At 37.9% G+C, this 21069-nt stretch overlaps 1 long non-coding RNA gene across 2 annotated transcripts in view; it reads right to left on the reverse strand.

Annotated features, from left to right (window-relative positions):
* The window catches only part of LOC111095086, a 96227-nt gene extending 78349 nt beyond the window's left edge, over positions 1 to 17878 (reverse strand). The window contains exon 1 of one of the 2 annotated variants that reach the window (XR_005356575.1): positions 17584 to 17878. This is a non-coding gene — a long non-coding RNA (uncharacterized LOC111095086). The remainder of the gene's footprint in view (positions 1 to 17583) is intronic. The other variant, XR_005356576.1, reaches the window with a different exon arrangement.
* Positions 17879 to 21069: the final 3191 nt, after the last annotated feature.

Here is a 21069-nt window from a genome sequence, read left to right on the forward strand (position 1 = left end):
CTTCGCTAGTCTCTCCCTCTTAACCTCTCTATGCACCATCCCCACCTTCTCCAGGAAACTTCTGGTTTGCTACCTGTCACTATAGATTTAGTTTGCATTTTCTAGAATTTTATAAAAGTGGAATTTTGCAATATGTACTCTCTTTGGTCTGAATTTTGTCACTCTGCATAATTACTGTTATGTAATTATGTTATACTGTATATGGATATTTTATTTCTTTTCTATTGCTGAATAGTATACCATTATATGGGTGGATATTACGCAGTTTGTGCATTGGCTTTAATGGCAATGAAATGGTCAACTCTCTCAGGTGTCCTTGGAAACTTTGCCTATAAACTGATATCTAGATATTCAGTATGTCTCAAAATATCTCCCCTAATATTAGGCTTCGCCTTATTACAAGCTGACATTATTATGTACCCCAAAGGACTCTCATACTACACGGTACAATTGTCATTAGTTATAAGCAACCTTTCTTCAACATCCTCCTAGATAATCTTTGCATAATCTAAAACCTGGAGACCTAATTCTTTTCACGTGTTGGAAATAACACCAGAAAAAGCCATTCTTGCATCTTAATGTTTAAGGACCTTAGTAGGTACTGTTAACAGCCAGCACATCAGTGAGTGTCCTATGGTATTATCTTTGGATTCATGTTTCTCAATTAAAAAATACTCATATCACTATTCCAAAAAGCTTTCCTTATTAGAGACTACAGCTGCAGGTTCATAAGCAACCCCCATCAAATACACACATATATTCCTACCCTTAAGCTTATAATCTTTAGAAGGGGCTAACTCCACCCAAGAATTTTGGGTCAAGTAGATGCCTACAATGAGATGAAGTAATTTATACCCAAGATCCACTGAACATGATCACAAATTGCTGTCTTAATCTTCTTTTTTTTAAAGTTTCCTAGCTATCTTTTTCTTCTTTTGAGCTTTTAAGTATGTTACTTATAGGACCTCAGTTCTTAATATTGTTTTTTACATCATTAGTTAACCCTCAGTATGAGTTAAACATCTGTCTACAATTTGCACATGATTTGACTAAAACATGATAGTTAAATTGACTATTGGATTTCCTTTGGATGCCGTACAATATCCCTTGGTGCCAATTTCTTATAATAGATCAATTGGCTTCCTAAGTATTTGCACTCAACCATTAAGATATTTTTTAGAAGGCAAATATCACTATAATCCAGACAACCAGAAATATAATCACCCTATTAGGTCATATTTTGTCTTCACTGAAGTAACACTCAGGGCCATTTCGTGGCATTTCACTTTTATAACTGGACTTTCACAGATATAGAATTTGAGGAAGTCCTAGGGAGCACATATATTTGAAGGCTTACATTTACAGTCTGTATAAGAAATGTGTAGTATGTAGGCTCAGGATTAAATTTATTTGGTTTAGATTTACCTGAGGGTCTGTATTTGAAAAACATCATCATCCCTTGATGCCAAGCCACATTTGATAAATTGCATCAAAGCATTATAATTCTATCTGGCAAGCCCATAGGTTATTTTGGCCAAAGACAGGCCTTTAGGTGGCCCCTAATAATGAGTAACAATATTCCAGCACAAAAGACAATATTGGTCATTGCTAACTTATTAGAAAAGATCTGTTATTTTGGTAAATGAATGCTTGCCTTCAGGAGAGCCTCTGATGTCACTCAGTTCTGGTTTATCCTTTTCCTCATCCCCTTTTCAATTAGGGCCTTTTTCTCACCATCACGCCCTGGTGACAATTGATCAGTTCTCTGGAAATATTTGCTTTTTCCAGAATTATATGTTAGTGGAATCTACTGTTGTTTTTAAGACTGGCTTCTTTCACCTAACATAATGTTCTGAGATTCATTTATGCTGTTTATATCAGTCGTGTGTTCCTTGTATTGCTGAGGTCCCCATTGTATGAATGTAACTTGATAGGCTCTTTACCTAAAAACTGTGACCTTCCTTTAGCTCTGAGGCACTGTCTTCTAATTTACTTTCATTATTTCCTTCCTCCCTTTTTTTTTCTTTTTTCTTCCTAGTCCTCTTTCTCTTTTATGCTTGGTTTTCCTCAGATATTTGGCAAACCTGTATTTTCCAACCATATGTAAGAATAAAAGCTTAGTTTAATGAATATTAATAATTCAAATAATATTAATAATTGATGTAAGTTTCCTTTACCTCTCTTTATGATTATGGAGATGCAGCATTTTCTTTTCCATAGGTCATCTGAGGTAGATACTTCTTGCACAGGAGGTGCAAGAGTACAAAAGAGGACCCAATAGGGAGGGTCATTACATTAGAACTCCCAGTTTCCCTCAGGAAGGTGGTTTAATTCCTTTAGAGAAGAGTTCTCAGTTTTACGACTGGATATAGGTACTAAGCTGACAAGTACTATTCATGGATCCAAGGGCAGAAAAGGTGATAGCTGGGATAGTTTCTCCATAGATGGTCCTTGAAGTAAGCATTCTTCTTTCATTACCAGCTGCTCTTTCTCTTTGTACATATGCTAGCAATTTCACTGCACATCTTTATTGGCAAACCTATTTTATCTCTGCTATGGCATTTTTTTCTTTGTTCTCCAGAAAATAGCTTCTTTAGTATTCATTTATCTGTCTAAATGTTCTCATTTACTTACTGTTGTCCAGAAACCTTCCAAGATACTGGTCTCAAAGAATACTGTATTCTCAACAATGTAGGATTTTTCTCTTTTCAACTCTTTCCACGTCTTTCTTGAAATACCCAAACATTTACAAAATCTGATTACTGACAGAAAAGAAAGGAAATGCATACTGCTGTACTGAAATATTTATTTTTTTATTCACTTCAGCTTTGTCATAAAAAATTTGTAGTTTAATTGCTTAAACCATATGGCCACCACAAAGTTACTAACTAAATGGATATAAAGTATTTTCTTTCTGTTTATTTATTTATAAATTATATATGGTTTATTATATGTAATATACTATACTTAAACATGGACTATTTTACATTTTATTTTAATTGGTAGAGTATTACAAATTATATGGTTTCAATTATAAATTATTAAGTTATAACAAAAACAATTTCTTCCTAGCATATCCTTTTACAGGTCTTTTAAGAATAAATTGCATTCACATTGTACTTTGAGTCAGCAAAATTTTATATTGCATCATCATCGAATAAAACAAATAATTTTATCTTCTATGTTTAACTTTTAACTAAATTTAGATCAGTATTTATGATGGTATCAAATGTCTCACCTCAGACAGAATAACTTCCAAAAGCTTTACTTAGATTCCATGAGTTGGATGAACAAAATCAAACTACCTTCAAAAGAACTGAGTTTCTGTTTGCAGGATCTCACAGTGTTGAACAAGTGGCATCATGTAATTGTGAAAAATTTTTTAAAGATTTTATTTATTTATTCATTTATGAGAGACACACAGAGAGAGAGAGAGAGAGGGAGAGAGAGAGAGAGGCAGAGACACAGGCAGAGGGAGAAGCAGGCTACATGCAGGGAGCCCATTTAGGACTTGATCCTGGGTCTCCAGGATCACGCCCTGGGCTGAAGGTAGGCGCTAAAATCCTGAGCCACCCAAGGATCCCAATAATTGTGAAATTCTTGTACCACTAATGGCATCAATGCGTTAATACCTTAATGCTTCGCCTATCATTCCTGAGCAAGAAAATGTGGAATCAAAATGAAATGAAATTAAGTTTGGAAGAGTAGTCTAACTGAAAAATCATGCTTTACAGAAGGATGTGTATATGTATATATGCATAAACAATCTGTAGATTAACACAGTAAAATGCTCACTTCGAATATATTCTTCCCAAAATAACTATAACTTTTCGAAGTAGAGTTAGATGTGTTTCCATCACATATACATCCTTCAGTTCTTATATTCACTGATATCACCATGGCCACCATAGGGATAGTATATATTGACAAAAACATTTGTCAAGTTTTAAGTTACAACGGACATTTCATTTTCAGCTTTCCTGAGAAGTGGAACTTCATTAACTTTTCATTAAACATGGACTTACTCCCTCACCCCCCCCTTTTGTTGCTTGTGGCTGCTGAAAGCAATTATTACAAAATAAAATACAGTTGGTAGGTAGTAAAATAAACAAATAGTTGTACAATTATCACACACAATAAAAGACAAAACTATTATGGCAGGAATATTTAGACTATTTTCAAACAGTTTTATTGAAGTATTGTTTGCATACCATAAAATGCACTTATTCTAAATGTTTCAAGGAGTTTTAGTAAATTTATAGAGTTGTGCAATCATCACCACAATTTAATTTTGGAATGTTTCCATCATTCCAAAAACAAACCACATGCCCAAATGCAGTCATTCTCTCTTCCTACCCCCGGGCCTGGGAAACTGCAAATTTATTCTTTATAGATTTGCCTTTTCTGAGCCTTTCATGTAAATGGTATCATACAATATGTGGTCTGTGGTTCCTGGCTTCTTTTGATAATACTGCCTTAAGGTTCATCCATGTTGTAGTGCCCATCAGTACTTTGTTCCTTCTTAAAATTTCCTTGACGGGAACTTTGAGAATCTTGAGTCCCTACACATATTTCAGTAACACCTAACCTACTAACTCTCACAATTACCCTCAAATATCCAACTGACCGGCTGCTTCACCTATCTCTCACGATACCATAGCATATAACTGGCACTTATCCCAGTGGCTGGAAGAGGCCACAGGATTAGGTTCCCCCAGTATCCCGGGGACTGGAAGATGTTGGCCATCAGAAAGTGAGAAGGATGATCCCAGGTCTCCTCTCAAAATTTCACTGCTGTTAAAGTGAGGATTCTGTTTGCTGTGTGCTGCACATGCTTTTACACCATGGAAGATGTTAGGAGTTAAAGACAAGGCCTTCCTAACCTATTCTACTCTATTTTAATGCCATTACTAATAACCACTGCTTTAAATGTGAAACTCTGGATCCTGTGACAAGAGACATAAACTGTGATTGTTCCGCACCAACTATCATGTGCGATCCTCCTAAGCCAAATACTTAATATAAGCTGCTTTGCACTTTTCTTGCCACATTGATTGTAATCATTGTCCTTGCTGCTGTACTTTTTTTGCATATTCTATAATTATATTTGGCATATACATTAAATGTCACTGATGCTTGCATATTGATATTGCTACCTCACAACTACTACATCCTCCTATTTTATCTGAAGAGATTTTTGTTGTTTCTTTTGGATTCTCTCTGTATACAATCACGTCAGATGCAAGGAGTAAATTTATCAATTCAGAGTAGGTATGGAGAGGAAACTGGGGAAAGAGAGGTCTGTCCTGTTTTAGCTAAACACAAAGGACAAAATGGGAAGGTACGAGGAAAAGGGGAGACGCAGGTGATCTTGGGGAATGTCCTGTAATTATGAGCACCAGCCTGGCAAAAGCTGATGTCTTATACTTCTGTAATGAGACAATCTCACCCTCCTATTTCAAAACAACTCAGGTCTGGTTTATAAAGCCAATCTAAAAAAAAAAAAATATTGTCAAGTGCTGGGTAAAGAGCCCATCGAGTTACTATAATAATCTATTTCTACCTAATTGTATAGCAAGAAGAAACAGAAGAAAGGAAGGAGATGGACACTGCCTTTGCACCCTGCTTGTCAATCAAAGAAAAGCAAACGCGTTGATTGTGGTTAGAAAGCTATCAGCTGAACAAGGCAGCTTTGCGTTAGCATTAAACTTGGGACTCTGCAAATTATTTCTTGCAAGTCACAAAGAGATGCTAATGAGTATCATGGTGAGAAACCTCTATTGCTCATCATGTGGCTTCAAAGCTAACATTAATCCAGAGGCTGTGTGAATGCTGCTAACTAAATATAAAAGACTTTCTTTTCTTAAATTTTCATCTTTTGGTATTTTCTATTTGGGACACAGCAACACAGTTTGCTGCCATGCAAACTATTTTGTATCAGGCAGGGGCTACAAGAGCAATACGGTGAACAAAGAGACAAGAAAAGTAAAACAAACAAACAAACAAACAGAAACCAGGGGTTTGAAGATCTTTTGAACCAAGTCTAATATAGGCAACAATTAGAAAGAAGAGACCTGCATCACATGACTTGAACATAGTGATAAAAAAGGAAGTGAGTGAAATGCACATTGAGGGAAGGATGGGCAAGAGGCTTCTTTAATAACAACACAGATCTCTCAAAATCAAAGGAAATTTGAAGGGGAAATAAATTTGTGCTATGCCAATTGCAGGTATATTTGCAAGAGAATTGGATAGATCTTGGTGTTCATGCCCCTTGTTCGTATGACCCAACGTGACCTCAAATCCTCTCACTTGCAAACCTGGTTGGCTTGGCTCATTCTATGGATTCATCCATCTATGTTCAGAGTTTCACCCTAATCCGGTCACTCATATCAATAAAACAGACTGTGTTCTCTTTTGCAACCCAGTACCACCTCTACGGATCAATCATAAGGAGTCTTGCAGTAGGTTCTATTATCAGTCTGTAGACATTCTTCACTAAGGCACACATGAAAGATGTTAACTTAGTGCGGCTAAAAATAACTCAAATGAATCAGTTAATACCTCAGGGCACTTATTACAATGTCCTTAGTCTTCCTACTTGGAATTCTCGAAGTTCACTTTGTAGAAAGATTGTGTTTTTAATTCACTCGCTTATTTTTAGATATGCAAAGGATCAACGGATGCGTTCTTATAAGTAATCATATAATAATAATAAAGCCAAAATTTTCAGTCCATAACCCAAGATTTAACTATAGATTTTATTTGAGTCAATGATCTTGGAGATCTTTTCTATGCATTTTATGTTTATATGAATGCACATAGAAAAATGTCTGAGGGTACCCATAGTTTATGTATGTGATCATTTTATATATACCTATATTTCTATTTCTAAAAGTTTCTTTTATATGCAAATTATATACCTTAGAGTTTTTCTATATTAGTGCCATTTTTCTGCCTCATTCTTTTTTTAACTCTTATACTGGCTCTATAGTATGGTTACAACATAATTTATCCAGCACTTTCTTTGGGAATACAAATTAAGTTTGTTTTAACATTATTAAAAATGTTGCTAAAATGAACATCCTTGTATATATATATCTTTTACAAATTTTCTTTGAGGATCTCTCTGTCTCTCTGTCTTTGTCTTTCTCTCTCTCTCTCTCTATATATATATGTATATATAAAATATATATATTATTTCTCTCTGTATATATATTATTATATTATATTTTTTTAAAAAATTATTTATTCATTTGAGAGAGAAAGAGAGCACAAGCTGGGGGTGAGGGGAAAGGCAGAAGGAGAAGCAGACTCCCCTCCGAGTAGGGAGGCCAATGTGGGTCTCCATCCTAGGACCCTGAGATCATGATCTGAGCTAAAAACAGATTCTTAATGGACTGAGCCATCCAGGCACCTTTATTATTGTTATATATATTATGTTTCAAAGAGAGAGAGAAGGAGAGATGGAGAGACAGAAATAGAAAATTGGAGAATTGTTCACATAGAGATCATTTTTTAAAATTTTTCCTGATAATATACCACAAAATTCTAGCAATTAGATGCCATTATATTGTTGTTGCTTCTAACTCAGTAATCCAGTCTTGTGATTAAGGCTGAAGGTAGAGTTTTGGTGAATGTCAGAAATTGCAACTGTGTCTATGTAAAAAATCATGATATAATAGCCCTTATTTCCTAGATAGTTCCCAACACTCTACGAATAAAGATATATTTCCCCCAGCTATTCTAATTTGATTGAAGAAGAATTCAGGTTAAAAGAGTCATAAATTTTGAAGTCTGACAAGTTCCCAACTTATGTTAACTATTCCCTGGAATTAGTGCATAAACTCACAGAATTGTTGAAATTTTACTAAGACAGAAATTCATTAAACTGAATGAAAAAAAATACTTATTCGGTATCTTCTTTTAGTTTTATCATTTACTTGACAAAATTGCATACCAGAGATTAACATTTAAGATGGGGAACACAAAACCCCTTCAAGATTGACTAATGAAATTGAAAGGTGGTTTAACAGCTTGGAAAGATGAGAAAATACATTAATCTTTTATTTTCTGAAATCACAATTTTCTGAGGTAAGATAACAAATGTGGTTTTATTTCATATTTTTAAACTCACATTCTGATAACCTCCTGGTTAACTTTTGTGTGTCTAACAAAGCCTGTCTCTTCCACTTCACATTGGAATCACTAAATTATGATGATTTCTCTAGAATAGTAATTTCTATGTGAATGGAGACTGGAAATATTCAATGATAACAGCAAAATCAGTTTTAGTCTGACTTCCATCTCTCTAGGTCAGAGGTTCAGCAGAAAATGTCAGAGAGGATTCCTCGGAAGATTTGTAAAAAGAAATATGGTCGAGCTTTTGAGACAATATAATCTGAATTTGATTACTATATTTTTTTTCCAAACCATGTGATCTGGGATAATTTACTCAACTGCTCTGTGCTTCAATTTTCCCTTCTGAAAACAGGGGATAATAATACAATTATCCTCACTAAGGACTAACTATGCCATTTCATCAAATAAATAGCTTAGCACAGTGCCTGGAATAATAAGTATCAGATAAGAATTTGTCTTCCTCACATTAGGAATTACATACAAATTCCATTTTTATCTAAGTAAAATAATTAAAAGTTTCCCTAACCCATTCTTACCCTTCCTAAACTTGAAATTTTCACTGCGATACAAACCATCTTTACTTTGTGCACAATATTTAACAAACTCCTGTTTACACCACAGTTTGCAAACAGTGTTCTCTGGATAGTGCTCAGGTAATGGTAGATGCACAGTGACTAACGAAGCACAACATAGGTGTTAGGAATCATCACACCTCTTGGATTCTTTTTATATTTTTCAGGACTTTATGTGCTATCAGACACTGAATTAGGGACGCCTGGGTGGCTCAGTGGTTGAGCATCTGCCTTCAGCTCAGGGTGTGATCCCGGGTCCTGGGATGGAGTCCTGCATCGGGCTCCCCTCAGGGAGCCTGCTTCTCCCTCTGCCTGTGTCTCTGCCTCTCTCTGTGTGTCTCCCACGAATAAATAAATAAAATCTTAAAAAAAAAAAACCAACAACAACACTGAAGTATATGCAACTGAAACATATGTAGGTATGTGTCTACTTTTAAGCTATGCAGAGGGTCCTCCCACTTCTTACACTGCCATCAGTTGGTACACCAGTGATAAAGTTAATGTCACACTTCAATCTTTCCCAGTGGGCTGCAAAATAACAGGACTTTTTGGACTTTTCCATTGTTTTCCTAGAAGAGATTAGAACTGAGGAAGATGAGGGATCCCTGGGTGGCGCAGCGGTTTAGCACCTGCCTTTGGCCCAGGGCGCGATCCTGGAGACCCAGGATCAAATCCCACGTCAGGCTCCCGGTGCATGGAGCCTGCTTCTCCCTCTGCCTGTGTCTCTGCCTCTCTCTCTCTCACTGTGTGCCTATCATAAATAAATAAAAAAAAAATTTAAAAAAAAAAAAAAAAAAAAAAAAAAAAAAAGAACTGAGGAAGATGAGAAGATTTTTTTTTTTCCTTGTTGCTTCTGCCTCCAAATCTACCTTTCTATCTTTCCTAAAAAATTTGCCTTAGGAGTATGCTTTTATAAATGTAAATATATAGAGATGTTGATAAACACGAAATTAATATTTTCTCATGCCATTCCAGACATAAGAAGTATCCATGTCAATATATATATGTTGATATTCTTGCTACAGAAACTCAAATGGTATATTGTCTTTGAAATAAATATATATATGAAATAAATAAATATATACACATATGAAATAAGTGTATATATATATATATATATATATATATATATATATATATATTAGACACACGTTTTCCCAAAAATCATATGGACTTATATGATTTCCCAAAAATCATACAAATGATTTTTTGGTTGTTAATTTTTGTTGTCTCATGAATGTGAGACAATGAATGACCTATGATGAGCTTACTTTTTCTCTGATCATTGACTACATTGACTACAGAGACTGTGAATCAATCTATGTCCCAGTTACTGTAAAGTAGAAATGACATCTCTTTTGCCTCACTGGATTATCCACTATGGTTTGAAAAGGATAAATTATAGAGTTAGAATTTTCTGTCTGACAATAAACATTTTCCAAATACTCCATATGGTTCTTTAGGTATTTGATATGTATATATGTAAGGTTGTGATTTTTATTTACATTTCTCCACCAATTCTTTACCTACTCATTTTGGCCCATTTCTTATTCTGAGAGCAATGTATTATCTTTAGAATTATCACTACACTTACTCTGTCATCAATTCTCTCTTACAGATTATTTTTAATTTTATTTGATTACTATCCCAGTATGCAGTGTTTATGGCTCAAATTTAGTCTATATAATATTCGATGTTCATGTGAGTATTAAACACTTGATTATGTTCTTATTGGTATGTCAGAGGTCAATCAACATGCCTGGAGTCATAGCAAAATGGCTGTGAATACTGGTATTTAAATGTAGAGTGTGTGCATAAATGAGCCATTTGAGATTCACAATGGCAGTTGTGCAGTTAAGATAATGTCAAAGTTATATATTCCAGGCCTGTAAAGAACCTAACAAATACTGTTGTTACCTATAGTCTGAATGTCATATGGCAGGAGTTTTTTGTTTTTTAATTCTGTTAGTAAGATATTCTCATACTCCTTTTCAGATGAGATCATTAAGTGTTAGAGATGTTAAGTAATTTCTCTAAAGTCCCATGGTTAAAAATTTATCCATATGGAAAGTTTCTCAAATTTTTTTTCTCTTTTAGTATTCCTTTTACTTTAGTGTCCTTTTAAGAATAATTTAGCACGTCATTCTAGAAAAGGATATATATGATTGTAACGCTTGGCATGCTGAAGAGAGAGCTGGATAGATAGAGGAGGCCTAAGGTTTAAACTGGCTCTACTGCATATTAATATTATCATATTACATATTTAATTTTTCACTTCTCACTCTTCTTATCTATAAAATGTACAGGCTATATTGGATGAGTTCTAAGTTCCCATTGGGCTGCTCTGATACTCTAACTCAGATCAATACCCCATAATAACTCTTCTGCATTGTGAAAACCAAGCTCCAACCCAATTTCAGTCTTCAGAGGTGCCAGGATATGTCCTGTGGCAGGACCTGCTTTTATAATCACATTCATGTTCTTATATCATTCCGATAATCTTTTTATTCTAAAGAAGTCTGACAAATTATGGAGCATTTGGCTGACTGGCTTGTCTGTACATTCTCTTAGCCATGGCTTCTCAATTTTGGCACTATTGAAATTTTGGGCTGGATAATTAATATGCTGTGGAGGGCTGTCCTTTCCATTTAGTATGTTTGACACCACTGTGTGTGTGAGCAGCACCAAACATGAGGAGTACCTGCCACCAGTGGTGACATTCTCAAATATCCCTCCAGTGATAATCACTGATACACTCATAGCAATATGAATAGAATATTGTTAACTAGACTTACTGCTCCTGTGTTTTAACAAAAAATAAATAATTCTCCTTCTTATACATAAATTTTAAAACTTTGCCCCCAAACACATAATTTTCCTGATAATAGTCCCATAGGGAATAATTTCAGGTGACCATAATCATCAGCTTATCAGCTACCAAAATTCACTCTAGGACATTTGGGAATACATCCCTCAAAATCCAAAGGATTGTTTATCCTAGGCCTTCCTAATTTGGGATATATCTTAAATTTCTACTCCATATCAGATCAGAACAGATAATGTGGCTCCCTTCTAAAACTAAAACAAAAACCTGCTAATGTGTCTTTACCTTTTAGAGAATGGAAAATCTGAAGTAAACACAATGGTTAATTCTCTCTTCTTGCTTTCCTTTCTCTCTATATGGGTGTAATGCATTAAGTATAGACAATCAATGAAATCTTGCCTATTCCCAAGTTCATGTGGCTTTTCATTAAACGCCTAATGTTATTTAAGAGAGACTTTTGTAGCTCATTATAAAAACCTGCTGCCTTATATTGCAACTGGGGCTCCCAGGGAGAAACACAGTTTTTTTTTTTTTTTTTTGCTATTGTTTCCATTTACATGGCATATTGCTTCTTAGAAATTCAAAGCACTTTGCTATCTTTAAATAAACTGAATTATGGTTTATGTTGGGGGGGTGGGCAAGAGGGACTGAAACAGAAACAGGAATAAGAGGGGTAAAAAGAAAGTTTTAGAGAAAAAGTTCTTTTAGAAGGTAGGTAGACTGAGAAACATCATTTGTTTAACTTCTACATTGGGAAACGAGCTGAGAAGGAAATTTTTTCCTACAATTACCTCATTTGGTTTCTTACATAGAGAAACAAGGGAGTTTACAATCAACAAAGAGCAATTCCTGCTTTCCAGACTCCACAAGCATCTAGAGTTAATTCTGGCCCCTTTTTCTTGTTTTAAGATTTTATTTATTTGTTTGTTTATTTATTAGAGATATATAGAGAGAATATGAATGGGGGTGGGGGGATGTGGAGGGAATGGCAGAGGGAGAGGGAGAAACCCAAGCAGACTCCATTCTGAGCGCAGAGCCCAATGCGGGGTCGATCCCAAGACCTTGGGATCATTACCTGAGTCAAAATCAGGAGTCGGATACTTAACTGACCAAGTCACTCAGGCTTTTCTTAACAGGTGGCTAATGCTATTATTTTCTTTTCTTCCATCTCCTTTCTTCTGTCTCCATGTCCAGTTCTAGTGAACAAGGTTCTTCTTGCACATAAGAAATCTGGCTGGATAGAAATCAGCGCAGATGATATAGAGAGCCCAACCTTCATCCAACACATAAAGTCAAAGGTTGGACAGAGGTTGGAGACATCCTCTGCATTCCATCTCATGTTCCATTAAGAGAGAGAAAGGCTGACCCAGAAATTGCATTTCAGAGGTTGCATTCTCACCCTCCTTGTGGAGCCTAAGCTCATTATTACTGCTCAGGTGACTATGGGTTCCAAATGGTTCCTACAGTTTAAAGGTGTTTCTCTGGGCCTTTGAAATGGTCTGTGAACAAATATACTTTTCACAACAAGGATGATAAAAGCAATATTATCTCTAACAAATGATTGTACGGGAATTTGGGTCTTTACCTTTGTAATTTAAAATAATATACCTAATCATGAACCATTCCATACTATTGACATCTGAACAGAAAGAGTTGATAGCTCAAGCAATATCACCTCTTTGTTTGTTTTTTTTTTGTTTTTTGTTTTTTGTTTTTTGTTTTTTTTGCTATTTTACTTGCCTAAAGTATCAGCATATGGACTATGCATATAGTGATTGGGGGTTTTGTTTCTTTGTTCATGTGGCATCCACGTGAAGTTAGGCTTCCTTCCATTGTCACTCTTTTTGACACTGTTCCCAGAGAAGGAAAACCTCTCTGCACATGGCAGAGGTAGAATAGACAAGAAGCCAGGTCTACATCCTAGAACAATCTACCATGATAATATGTGACCTAGCAGGCTGCCTTAGAAGGAGAAACCAAACAAAATAAATAAAAGCAAAGAAACAAAGAAAAATATAATCATAGAATTACGGGAGAAGAAACACGGAAAGGTCCAGAAGATCTTTCTAAAATTCTAACTCTAACTTGTATCTCTGTTAATATAAATAGGTCCTAATGTGGTGTGACTTAATTTCCTAATCTAAAAATGGTATTCAAATCCCTGAAACTATAATGATGTGGTCCACATAAGGTAAGGCACTTGTACTTATAAAATGGTTAAGTACCATGTAATATAGGATATAAAATTATATATATATATGTATATATATATATATATATATATAGAGAGAGAGAGAGAGAGAGAGAGAGAGAACTTTTTTATAGGACTCTCCAAGAGATGTGTTTTCTTCAGTTATCAATTTTTATCCTATTTCTTTTAAATCCAACATTCTGAGTGGACTTTTTTTTTTTAAGATTTTATTTATTTATTTGACAGAGAGAGAGCACAAGCAGGGGGAACAACAGAGGGAGAGGGAGAAGCAGGCTCACTACTTAGCAGGGAACCTGTCCTGGGCTCCATCTGAGTGGACTTTTATGAGTGGACTTTTATGATGACTGAGTGGACTTTTATGCTGACTTTAACAATATCAAATTGTTCTAATTGTTTGACATGCTGGATAAGAGATTGAATTGATTTGGGATTAGAAGAGAGACATTTTAAAATGTGCTCAGTACTGCATAAAATAATTGAGATTAGTTGAAGTCATCTCATAAAATCAAAGTTAATTTGTTCATATTTAAACAAAAATTAGATATTACTTTACTTTTATCTTAATAAAAATAAACACGTTTGTGTGTTTCTAGTGTTTGTGTCTTAAACCTGTTAATATGTCTTATTAGCTAGTTCATCTTATGTGTATTTTTTGAAGGAGACTACTAAATCTCCAATGGTTCTCTCTTGAAATTTTGTGTGTATGGTTTTATAGCATTCTATAACACTTTCAGAATAACTAAGCCTCCTTATCCTATTGTCTTTCCTTTGCATGATTTTTAAAAGCAGGGTATATTAGAAGTTTCAAAGCTAACTAATTTCAACACGCATTTTACAATCACAAACATGGTGTTCTAGATCTTCCCATCTCATCGAGTGGTGTTATCAGATCTCTACTTGTACAATAGATATAGGTAGGCTCTTTTTAACGTCTTCATTCACTCTCATTCCTATCCAATACATTTATGCTCTTTTTTCTTCTGAATATCTCTCAAGTCTAGAAGAAAACCATTGGGCACTCCTTGTTACAAGTCACTTAACAAGCTTTAGCAATAACCTCATATTTACTATAGCCTACCGTGGTAGCTAGAAATATGGCCACAATAGGTTTTTTTAATTTTGAATGACACCCCTTTCCCATGTAATTTTTTATACTGTCCCATTCCAACTCTGGGTTCTGGCATGCGATTTAAATCTGGTTACCAGGATGTTAACAAATATACATAAAGATGGACTTGAAAGACACTTGGATAAAAAAGCTTCTCTTACCTTTATTTTCCTGAGACCCCTCTATTGGCATTAAATGACAGAGCCTTAGCCTATTGGATGATAGAGCCCCATCACCTCTGTTGCAGCAGCCAACAGACAACTAACCTCTAGAAGTACAGACACCTAGCTGACTGGTAGGTGACTGCACCTGCAGGAGCAGGTCCAGCTGAGACTCATGTAAACTGCTGACCCCACAGAATAGTGAGCTAAATAAATGATTGTTTTAAGCCATTTAGTTTCTTGGTGTTTTGTTGCACAGCAGAAACAAACTTTATTTATTTATTTTTTTGTTAAATTTCTCTTTTAAGCTTTTTCCATTCTGCATCTACAAATACTTTTTGTAAAACAGTCTGGTCATGTCATCCCTATGTCATCATCTAATAGCTGCCAATTGCCTTTAGGATTCAAAGGCAACTTTACAACATGGAATGAAAAGGGTGAGCATATTCTGGTTCTGGCATCTACCAACATTTCTAATTTAATTTCTCATGATGTGCCCCTTGCTCTTTCAACAAACCATAGTAGGCTTTTTTCTTCTTTCAGAAGAGCTCCGTGCTCTCTACTAGCACATGGCCATCATATAATCCAACTGTTGCCTAAACTAACATCCCTGCAGGTAGTTTTACCCATGTAGTCATTATGCATCCTTCATATTTCAATTTGATCATCATTTTCATAGAAAAGATCACCCTGACCTCTCTGACAAGGTCAAATCATACCATTTGTTACACTTCCTTACAATGTAACAGTCCTTATAGAACTTATTTGCATTGTGATATTACATTTATTTGATTAATATCTCAGTTATTTTAGTAGAATGTAAGCTCTAGGAAGACAATGACCTTATCTTTCTTTCATTTCTAGTGCGTCACTGTGTCTAGCACATAGTTGACACACTGTAACTGTTGAAATAATAAATGAAAGAGGAAATTAATGAATTTAGTTGAAACATGTTTAGAACATAATTCTAAAACTTGTTAGCTATTAGAATAACAATGATACAATCCAGTTTTTAGAAGTAGATGACATTGATTCTGCATTATAGGACCATATAGGTTGCCAACGTTTAGTATGTTTAAGAATCAGCTGAGTAGTGTGTTAAAATAAAAATTCCTGATCTATAGTTTCAGAGAAGGTAGTAGGAATTTCTGGAATATCGCCCCCTAAGACTGCATTTTTTTAAAATTATTTTTTATTTATGATAGGCACACAGTGAGAGAGAGAGAGAGAGAGAGAGGCAGAGACACAGGCAGAGGGAGAAGCAGGCTCCATGCACCGGGAGCCCGACGTGGGATTCGATCCCGGGTCTCCAGGATCACGCCCTGGGCCAAAGGCAGGCGCTAAACTGCTGCGCCACCCAGGGATCCCCCAAGACTGCATTTTTATTAAGCTTCCCAAAGTGATTTGTACAGATTCCATAGAATTTACTTTGAGGAATACCAACTATTGAATTTTGCTCACCTACTTAAATACCAGGCTATATTATGTATTCCACTTAGAATATTTCTGGTTACCTATTGAAATGTGCTCAGAAAACATAAATTGATTTTAATATAACTCTAAGGAAACCACAAATGGGAAAATAAATATGTGCTAAAAAACTAAAATAACAGAAACGAAAAATATCTATTACGCTGTAGCAACAAAAGCTTTTTGATTCATTTCTGTTTAGATTTATTTATCCTGTCTCTTCCCTTCTCCCCAATTATCATTGGTAATTGACAGCTAATTGCACATAAAGAGATGGAAACCCATCTTGTTCTAAGTCACAGAGAATCTGCTATTTCCTACAGAGTATATAGATTCAACCAATCGTAGCATGTGAAAGGGATTTTAGAAGTTTTCTAGTTCAACTGACACATTTTGGGTGAATGTCCTGATTAAGATGAAGGTCTCAATTGGGAATAATTTAGTTCCCAGTGTCCCCAAATTGTAAACTACTCACTCAAAAAAAGAGAAGATTGATATTTTGTTATTTTTGAATATACAGGCTCAGCTACATTCCTTAGTCTAAAGGCCTCTATAGCATTTCTTGGGTCACATGGACATGGATGTTTCTCCTAAGTAATAAAGTAGGAAGAGAGAAATCTAATCTATCATATGTTTAGTCTCTGAAGGGAATCTCCAGAAAATCAGGATGGTAAGAAGAATTATTGAGTAACTTCCTTACATTTGCTCATTTGACTCTCTCATATCTGTTTTTTGTGGTGATTTTAAGTAGTAAAATCCTCTTACAGTTTGGCAAAAATGCAGTAGTGACAATTTCAAACAACTGCCACCTAAAAAGAAGGATATAGATTGCTTTAAGAATGCTTTTTGGGGATCCCTGGGTGGCGCAGCGGTTTAGCGCCTGCCTTTAGCCCAGGGCGCGATCCTGGAGACCGGGATCGAATCCCACATCGGGCTCCCGGTGCATGAAGCCTGCTTCTCTCTCTGCCTGTGTCTCTGCCTCTCTCTCTCTCTCTCTCTGTCTGTGTGTGTGACTATCATAAATAAATAAAATTAAAAAAAAAAAAAAGAATGCTTTTTGGGATGCCTAAGTAGCTCAGCGGTTGAGGGCCTACCTTCCAGTCCAGTCGTGATCCAGGGTCCTGGGATCATTCTGTATGGGCTCCCCGCATGGAGCCTGCTTCTCCCTCTTCCTGTGTCTCTGCCTCTCTCTCTGTGTGTCTCTCATGAATAGATAAATAAATCTTAAAAAAAAAGAAAAAGAATGCTTTTCAGTCAAGAATATACTTGCTATGAAAGATGCCAAAGATGGGGCCTAGAATATGGTGGCACTAGTAAATACTTAGTGAATTTTATTTTTTCCTGCCTAGGGCTTCTTTTTGGTAAAGTGGAATGTCCAGAGATCTGCTGGTCATCTTGTCAGGTGACAAGCAGCTCCTCCCTTATTTAGAGCCGCTAGCCCAAGATAATCTTCTAAGATGACATAATAATTTCTGTAAAACCAGCAGGCTGTCATGGCAATTAGTCCCACATGCCTCTTGTTAAAGCACAGAATAATACTGTTACCACAGTAACCAGCAAGCACAGCTCAAGTAGGATTTTCAGCTGTTGCCTGTATTTTGAGCTGTGGAAGTGTCCTGGTTTACCTGTGTGCTGGTTAGCATCACCACTGGGAGAGGGCGGTAGCAACACGGAATTGAAAAAAATATATATAAATTCTAATGGGTTCATGGGAAGGTTTCTTTGTTCCTTACCTTCTACTTAAGAATTTAAATAATTACTTTGATTATGCAGGGAAGTCAAGCACGCGGCCCAGGAGTTTACAGCGGCAGCTCCTCGGTGCGCGCAGGGTCATGTACGTGTGCGCATGTTCGAATCCACAATCCGGTGTGTATTGGGTTTGGGGCCAGGCCTTGTACGGACAAGTAAAGCATCTCTGCCAGCTTCGTCAGCTGTCCCTTGAGCTCCTAACATCGTGAGGATGATGTAGCACAGGTTCCTCTGACCCGGTGGAGAACATACACAGAAGAGGATGGAACGGTTTAGTGAGAAATACACTCATGTCTCCTCTCTCTGTTTCTGTCTCCTTCCTTCCTCCAGCTAGTATAGGAACCAAATTCTGCAAATAGGGGTGGGGCAAGAGGGCAGGAGAGCAGGGGCCTCACCCCGGCCCCCGCTCCCCCGGGGACTGGAGCAGGGCGCAGACGCCCAGCGCGGCCTCAGGGGCAGGGAGGACAGCTCCGCCGCACAGGGACAGGGGGTTCGCCTCTAACATGGTAGGAGGGCGGGAAAAATGAGCCCCTGAGGCGGGGGGGGGGGCGGAGGGGGCTGAGCCCCGATCCCTGGGGGCGCTCCGGGCGGAGGGGGCTGAGCCCCGATCCCTGGGGGGGCCCGGGCGGAGGGGGCTGAGCCCCGATCCCTGGGGGGGCTCCGGGCGGAGGGGGCTGAGCCCCGATCCCTGGGGGGGCCCGGGCGGAGGGGGCTGAGCCCCGATCCCTGGGGGGGCTCCGGGCGGAAGGGGCTGAGCCCGGATGGGGGGAACACAGTCAGGATCCTGCTGCCCCAAGGGGAGGGCGAGGCGGGGAGGGGGAGGGCGGGGACACCCCTGCTGTGGGAGGGGGGAGGGTGCGGGTCGGGGAGGGTGTGGGACAGGAGGGACCCCCGCTGTGTGTGGGGGGGAGGGTGCCGGAGGGTGAGGACCCTCCTCCTGCGGGGGTGGGGGAGGCAGGGAGGCATAGACGGCGGGGACCCCCCTGCCGCGGGGGGCGGGGGCACAGGCCCGTGGGGCGCCCCCACGCTGTGCAGAGCAGCACCCCCCCTCCTGGCTGCCAGCACCGAGGCCAGTGCGGACTGGGAGCTGCGTTACTCACCGGGAGCTGCCCCCGGAGCTGGAGATCCGACCCCGTGTGGTCGCTCCTCCGTGTTCAAGGGGGGGGTGGGGGGGAAGGGGCCCCAGGGCACAGGGCCTCCCGCGTCCACAGCTCACCTGAGCGGCACCCCAGGGGCGGGGCATCTCCCCAGGTGCACACACCTGAGGATCCGCGGCAGCCCCTCCCCCAGAGACCCGCTGGGAGGTCGGGGAGGAGCAAGTTCCCGACCCAGCAGCGCTGAGAAGCTCCGGGACCCAGGGAAAACCAGGGAAACGAGTGTACAGAACTAGAGGGTCCTTTTTTCTTTCCGTTTTCCATTACAACTCCTTTTTATATCAGACTAAACATTTCCAATATATTTTCTCTTTTCCCACCTTAACTATAATACTTTACTAGCTCTTCATTTTTTAGGTGTTTTTCCTTTTTGACTTTCATATTTCTACAATTGCATGTCTTAGATATATTTTGCACTTCTGGATTTCCTTCAATGGATTCAATTTCATTTTGGGAGATACACGAGATATGGTTTTTGTTTTGTGTTTTTTGTTTACCTGCCTCATTTTATTCTACAGTGGCAGAAGTTATACCTTCTAAAACATGACCAGCAGTGCCCAGAACCAGGTGGAACACCTTGCTGGTTCATTCTCTGAGATTCTTCTCTCTTCTTTCCCATTTGCCCCTCTCTTTTATCTTGTTTATGTTTTGGTGGGCAATGTTGGGGCTCTCTATAAGTATTGCTGGTTTATATAAATTTGGGATGGAGCATCTTCTAACATACAGAACTAAATACACAGAACCAAGAGGATTACCCTCTAGGACACCTCAGTAAACTACATTCTCTCTCCACTACCACTTCTTCAACACCAGCATCCTGCCCCCACCCTTTATTTCTTTTTTCTGTTTCCTCTTCTCTTTACTTTTTTTTTTTTAATGTTTTCATATTCTTTGTGTTATTGGGCCTTTGATTTTTACTGCTTTGTTTTAAAACTTGTTTTTCACTTTAGTGGTCCTTTTGTTTTATTTTGCTTGGTTCTTCTTTTCCATTTTCTGGTCTCTGACCTCTTTGGAATCATCTAGGGTGGATTTTACTTAAGTTGTGGTTGATATTTTTGACTCAGCCCACTCATACAGCCACTCTGCACTGGACAAAATGACTAGAAGGAAAAATTCACCACAATAGAAAAACTGGAAACAGTACTCTCTGCCAAAGAGTTACAGAATATGGATTTCAATACAATGTCAGGAAGTCAATTCAGAAGTACAATTAGAAAGCTACTGGAGACTCTGGAAAAAAAGCATAAAGGACTCTAGAGACTTCTTTACTGCAGAATTGAGATCTAATCAGGCTGAAATTAAAAATAGATTAAATGAGATGCAGTCCAAACTGGAAGTCCTAACTGCTAGGGTTAATGAGGTGGAAGAGAGAGTGAATGATGTAGAAGACAAGTTGATGGTAAGGAAGGAAGCTGAGGAAAAAAGAGAAAAACAATTAAGAGACCACGAGGAAAGGCTTAGGGGAATAAATGATAGCCTGAGAAGGAAGAATTTATGTTTAATTGGGGTTCCAGAAGAAGAAAAGAGGGACAGAGGGCTGCAAACTATATTTGAACAAATAAGAGCTGAGAACTTCCCTAATCTGGGAAAGGAAACCGGCATTCAGATCTAGAAGATAGAGAGGAACCCTCCAAAAACCAATAAAAACCATTCAACACCTCAACATTTAATAATGAA

Source organism: Canis lupus, chromosome 3 (assembly GCF_011100685.1).
Source record: "Canis lupus familiaris isolate Mischka breed German Shepherd chromosome 3, alternate assembly UU_Cfam_GSD_1.0, whole genome shotgun sequence".
Classification (NCBI taxonomy): Eukaryota; Metazoa; Chordata; class Mammalia; order Carnivora; family Canidae; genus Canis; species Canis lupus.